This window comes from Crotalus tigris, unplaced genomic scaffold (genome assembly GCF_016545835.1).
Source record: "Crotalus tigris isolate CLP2741 ecotype Arizona unplaced genomic scaffold, ASM1654583v1 scf7180000024439.5362192, whole genome shotgun sequence".
In the NCBI taxonomy this organism is placed as follows: Eukaryota; Metazoa; Chordata; class Lepidosauria; order Squamata; family Viperidae; genus Crotalus; species Crotalus tigris.
The window spans coordinates 3,205,854-3,212,761 of record NW_024100609.1 but is presented as its reverse complement, the minus strand read 5'-3'; the positions used below and the strand labels follow the sequence as shown (position 1 = coordinate 3,212,761).

The following is a 6,908-nucleotide window of genomic DNA, read 5'->3' as shown; positions in this document are numbered from 1 at the left end:
TCTTATATACTCTTCTGTTCCAAATATTTTTCCAATCTTTGTCGTTTATTTCTCCTAAATCTGTTTCCCAGGTTGATTTTAAACCTTTTGCCTGATCTTCTAGTTCAGTTAATATTCTGTATATTTTCCCAATTCTTCCTTTACTTATATATTCTTCATTTTCCTCACTTTCTTTTATAATCTTTTCAAATTTTGTTAACTGTCTATCTTTCACCTCGAATTTTTCTTCCATGTTTATCCATTTCTCTAATTATATTAAATTCAACCAATTTAATTTAGTATCTGATAAAACTTTCTTTAATTGTATTATATTCTTTATCTTGTTCTTCCAGTCTTCCCATTCATATATCTGATTTTTTTTTTAAATTTACTAATCCATTATTTCAATTCAGTTTTAGGGAATTTCTCCATTTTATCAACAGTGTGAAAGGAAAAATTCCTGGCATTAACCGATATCTCCATTTATTCTATAATTCTATCACATTTTTTAAAAAGGGATTTTGAATTCTCTTAACACTTTTTAAATATCATTTTTAAACCAATATGTTTCTATAGGATCGCCTTAAGGAATCCCTTAATTCCTTCAACTCTATATTGCCCCCATAATAAATATTTACTGCTATAATATCTGGGACCACCCTTAATTGATTAGCTACCCAATAATTTCTAATATTTGGAAGACCCAGCCCACCCTTTTTTAATGGTTCGTACCATTATGCTTTACTTATTCTTTCTCTCTTACCTCCATTACAGTACACCTCCAGCAATCTCTGTATTTCCTTTAATTCTTGATCCGAAAACTTAATTGGGATCATCCAAAACAAAAAAATAATTTTTGGTAAAACTTTCATTTTTATTGTTGTAATTCTTCCGAACCATGATAATTTTATTTTTCCATATTTATCCATTTTATCTGTTATATCTTTCTTTAACTTCTGATAATTTATCTTCTTTAAGTCTTGAATATTTTTTGGGATGTCAACACCTAAATATTTGATACTATCTACTATTTTTAATTTATATTTTTCTTTCAATACATCCATTTCTTCTTTACTATGGTTATATAACATCATTTCTGATTTTCCCCAGTTTATTTGCAATCCACTATATTTCCCAAATTCATTCAAATCTGAATATACCCTCTCTATAGTAGCTATGGGATTTTGAAATGTTAGTAATGTATCATCTGCAAATAAATTTATTTTAGTTTTCTTATATACACCAATTCCTTCAATCAATGAATCTTTCCTGATTGCATTTGCCAAAACCTCCATCAATAATCCAAATAGAGCTGGAGATAAGGGGCAACCCTGTCTCGTTCCCTGGCTTAAGGTTATTGTCTCTGTAACACCATCATTTATAACTATTCTCACCTTATTCTCTGAGTATAGTTTTCCTTTCTAAATTTTTTTCCAAAGCCTAATTTCTACAGTATATCTTCAAGGTAGGCCATTCCACACAATCAAAGGCCTTAAATACATCTAATGCTAATAAACCAGCCTTTAATTTTTGATTCTTTATGTAATAACCTATCTTTAATACCCTTCTTACTATATCTGACATTTGTCGGCCTCTTATAAATCCACACTGATCATTTTTAATATAATTCTCTATAAATGTATTCAATCTATTTGTCAATATTGCTGTAAAAATCTTAGCATCCTGATTAATAAGGGATATTGGTCTATATGATCCTGGGTTTGTAAGATCTTTATTAGGTTTCACTATCAATGCTATCAGAGATTGCTTCCAGGAACTTGGAATAATTTGCTCTTCCATTATTTTATTAAACATTAACCTCATCTTTGGCACCAATAATCCTTTAAAATTTTTATAATATTCTGCACCTAGTCCATCTGACCTTGGTGCTTTACCTATTTTCAATTTATTAATAATTTCCAGTATCTCCTCCTCTTCTATTTGTGATTCCATTATTTCTTTATCATATTCTCAAATTTTACAGTTTAAATTCTTTTCTATATATGCCTGACTTTCATTCACATTTATTTCCTTTCCCTTATATAACTTTTCAAAAAACTTCTGAAATATGAACAATTTTTCTCTCATCATGTTACATCTTTTTCTCTTATCGTTCTTTATTACTCTAGTCAGGCTTTTTGCCTTTTTAACTTGTGTGGCTCTAGCCAACATTTTAGAATTTTTATTACTATTTTCATAAAATTCCCTATTTAAATAAATTAGATTTCTTTGAACCTGTTCTAACTCAGTATTTTGCAACTCTTTTCTTTTAGCTGATAATTCTAACATAATCCTATTCTCTCTACTTTCTATATATTTACTCTCTAGTTCTTTAATTTCCTCCTCCAACTTTTTTATGTTTCTCTTTTTGCTTTTTATATTATAAGAATATTTTATCCCTAAACCTCTTACCACTGCTTTCATTGCATCCCATATTACACCTATATTACTACCTTCTTCTTCATTTATAGTCCATATGTCTTTTTTCCTCTTTCCATTTTCTCTAAAATCTATTTTTAAAAATCCTCGAATCCATTCTCCATCTACTTGTCTGTTTATAATCACAATCTATTTCCATTTCCATAGTCACCATTGCATGCTGATATTTTAATTATTTTTATTTCTGCTTTCATTATTTTAGATAATATTTCCGATGTTACAAATATATAATCTATTCTTGTAAAATTTTTATGTCTACTAGAAAAATATGCATAACTCTTTTGATTGCCATGTAATTCTCTCCAAACATCTTTTAATCTATTTCTATTAATAAATTTTCTTAAATCTGTATTATTATACTTTATTTCCCCTTTTGATGGATTAGATTTATCAATTCCTGTATCCATAGCCATATTATAATCACCTGCCATTATCACATAACCTTTTTTATTTCTTCTATTTCTTTATATACCCTGTTATAAAACTCTCTTTGATTTGTATTAGGTGCATACAAATTTGCTAAAGTGACCTCTTGTCCATAAATCAAGCCTTGAATTATAGGAAATCTTCCCATATCATCCTTTTTTATGACTTTTATTTTAAATTCACATCTTTTAGCTACCATGATTGCTACCTCTCTTGCTTTTGATGTACCAAATGCCTTTTCATATACATCAGCCCACTATAACTTCATTCACCCCTTCTTTCTTCTGATGTGTTTCTTGTAAAAATACAATATCTATTTTCTCTTTGTTAATTGATTTTTCAATTCTTGCTCGTTTATATTCCCCCCCCCCCAAGCCATGTACATTCTATGTAGTTACCTTCAATGATTTCCCCATGTATTCCTTATATTACATATTCCCTTTGGTCTCCATATGTGCTCTAACATAAATCTTAAAAAACTAAAACTGCAAAGTAAGCATATTGTCCCAAAACATAACTAACCTCTTACCCATCCATATACATATATATTGTCTCCCTTTCCTTCTTCAGGAGATCTTCCTCCTCTCCGCTGCTTCAGGCCTCCGGGGAGGGGGGAAGAGAAGCCATCCCTGCATGGACTTTGGTCGCCCATTCCACTTCCCTTGACCATCTTTACCTTAATTTCTACACGCAAACATATAACATTACAAATACACAGTGCTCTTTTTGTTAAAAAAAAAAAAAAGGTGCCGGAATTCACCCATGTCATACAACCTGCCTTGCCTACCCTACAAGGTTCCATCCCAAAAAGGTGCCGGAAATCCGTTCAGGGTGTTCTAGGACAAAAAAAGCCCTGCAAATACTTATATACTATCTCTACAATGAACTTGTAACTCCTGTTGCTTCATCTAGCTTCCCTTTCTCCTGTAGATCTTTTTTATTGATGATTCCATGCTCCCTTAATTTCTCCATCGCCTCCTCTTTTGTTTCAACTCGGTAAAATCTTCCACCGTAAGAAAATTCTAAAAAAAAAAAACCTGGATATCCCCAGCTGTAGTTAATGTTATTTTTCTTCAATATTTGACAAACTTGATGCATCTCTCTCCTCCATTGTAAAGTCTCATTGCATAAATCTGGAAAAACTTGTATCTAATGCCCCCCAAACATTATAGATGACATGTTTTGCAATTTGCACATCAATTGCTCTTTTCTTACATATGACCAGAGTCACACCACAATATCTCTTGGCAATTTTCTTCCCAACCTTTTTGGCCGACTCTATGTATTGCATCAATATCATATCTTGTAAAGGGGACATCTGGGAAAATCAAGGTAGCCCCATCCAGTACTGCCTTGCTTCATTTTCTTCTCTTTTCTCCAGATATCCACATATACATAAATTTGATCAGCGTTGACGATCACATATCTCAATCAAATCATTTTCACCTGATGCATCATAGTTGTCTGACTTTTTAACACCTTATCATGTTCTCCCATCTGAGTCTTCACTTCTGTAATATTTCGTGTCGTATCCTGACTTTGTTTTGCCAGATCTGTTATTCTTACATTCATATTATCCATTTTATCTTTTATTTGCTTTTAGATCCCAGTTTTGAGATAAAATAGTTTTTTAGAAGGATTACATGCAAGATTATTATTGTTTTTAAAAATCTTTTTCGAGCTAGAGAACTAAATTTTTATTCCTGACAGATTTTTACAAATAGAGCAAAATAATTGCTCTCAGCAGCTTCATTTGTAAGCAGCCTCCTTAAGGATTATTGCTAAAAATCTAAAATTCACTATACTTTCTCCCATCTACAAATATCAACATTTTGGCTTGAGAAAACATACAGTATGTACATTACTTTGAAAACTAGGATAATTAAATTATCTTCCTCCACTTGGTTTGCCCTCAGTGTTCAAAATGTCTTCTTTTGGCAGTACTGTCTCCAGAAATACAAGCAAGATCCAAGACACAAAGATGAGGAACCACCCATACTGTTTGTGTGGGCACCTGTAGCAGATGTGAGGATAGGAAGGCAGTCCTTCCTCTGCACCACAGAGGAAATAACCTCTTCCTTCAGAACAACTGTCTTTGGGAGAGGCTCTGAACTCCCTTTAAGTTAATAGGAAACAAATGCAAAAAGATCTGTTTTCCTGCACTAATAACACACCCCAGCGTATTTTAAATGGACTGTGCCATTTGCTATAATCAGTCTTAAATTGCTGGGTCATTGGTGGCTTCGTATGTAATATCTTTTATGAATATTGTGTAATAGCACAAGTGCTTTTCCCTAAAAATACCGAAGAAGAGCAGCTGAAGGAAATAAGAGAAAAACACCAGGAAAAGTTGGCTGAGAGAAATGCCACGATAAGAGATGCAGGTAATTCATTTCCCTTAACAATCCTGTTTAAAGCTTCTCTTTTTGTCTGCTCATTTGTATTCTATGACTGATAAATGCTTCTTGTAATTTCTGCATCTTAGCTGGAGGAGAAAAATGAATTCTTAGCAAGCGATGTCACCAGCCTTGCGAACCAAACAAATAATTGAAGGAGAAACTCTTTCAAAGTCAAGGAAGTGAGTATAATTTTAACTTAACATTTTAATTATTTTCATTTTAAAAATGAAAATGATTTATTTCTTCTTAAGTTCAGCTTTACAAGCACTAGTTATTTTGGTGTTTTTTTTTTTTCTCCAGGGCCTGCCCAAGTTGAAGAAGACATTCCAGGTGAGAAATAGCCAGCTGGAAAAGCATCTTACATGATAGCAAGAAATTAGAACAGCCTCAGTAAGCAAAATTATATAATGCATTAAAAATTAAATTTTGATGGTGCTTCATCCATTTCTTTTTACAGGAAGTAGCAAAGGAGAGCCAAAAGCAGAAAGAACTGCAAAAGGTTGTGGACAAAAACATCAAAGAGATGTGTTCCAAGTTGGACTCCATACACATCAACAAAAAAAGAAAACCAGATGATGATGATGGTAAGATTTGTCCTTCCGTTTGTGGGAGAGAAATAGACATAACTTTTGGAAAGTCATAATTGGGAATGTTGTCTCTTCATCCTCCCTTGCTAGAATTTTAACCTTTTAGCAGCATACTTTCTTTGAATACATCAAAAATAGTTCTTACACAAATCCAGTTCTTTAATATTAGTCAATACAATAATGTTTTGCATTGCAAAATAAGCAGTTGTAAGATTATAGGCAAATGCAATGATACTGCAATAAAATGCCATTTTTTCTTAATGTGACATACATAAATACATATCTGCATTTTCGCTTCCATAGCAAAATCATCATCAAAATGCGACAGAGCGAGAAGATGAGTTTTGAACAAATTCTAAGTTTATTCCCAGGAGTTCCCAGATATACCTATTGAAAAATATTTAACCAAATACAGCACAGTTAAAGATGAGATGCCATAAAAAGTGAAATTATCATACTTGGAGGCCATTGAAAAAAAATGAAGAAAAATTTTTTTCTCTGAATTTTTCAAGGTGTTTTTCTGAGATTTTCAAATTCTGCAGAATTCTATACCAGGGATGCAGAAGAGTCAAGGACATCCCATAATTATGTATGTAAAATCCACCTTTAATAAATTTGTCTATCTTTTCAATGTGTAATTTCCCAGAAATGCCTTTTTCTTTTTCTTTTCAAAATAAATTTGAAAGAAGACATTGGTCAACCATTGACATGTGTTGCATAATCTTGTTGGGCAGAAAAGAGATTGCCTTTTTGCATCTATGTTATTGATTGTCTTAGACCACAGGTTGGCAACCCGTGGCTGAGGAGCTGCATGTGGCTCTTTCACCTGTCTCCTGCGGCTCCCTCTCCTCAGCCACCATGTGCAGTCTGAAAAAAAAAAGTGGGACTAAAAAAATTCAACCAATCAATTCAAACTTCTCACGAAGTTTGAATTGATTGGTTGAACTTCTTTGGTTTGTGGGACTGCCCACAAACCTCTTTTCTTCTTCAGATTGCACATGGTGGCAGCAGAGGAAGAGCCAGGAGGATTGCTAGAAAGGTAGTAGAACCTGGGTAAGGAGCTGCCGGTGGCTAGCCT

At 32.8% G+C, this 6,908-nt stretch overlaps 1 long non-coding RNA gene across 1 annotated transcript; it reads left to right on the top strand.

The window, feature by feature from the left end:
* The first annotated feature begins 3,956 nt into the window (after positions 1–3,956).
* On the top strand, positions 3,957–6,395 carry LOC120302890. The gene is made up of 5 exons (XR_005555260.1): positions 3,957–5,228; positions 5,330–5,422; positions 5,544–5,573; positions 5,701–5,827; positions 6,134–6,395. It is a non-coding gene; the product is annotated as an uncharacterized LOC120302890 (long non-coding RNA).
* The last annotated feature ends 513 nt before the right edge of the window (positions 6,396–6,908 follow it).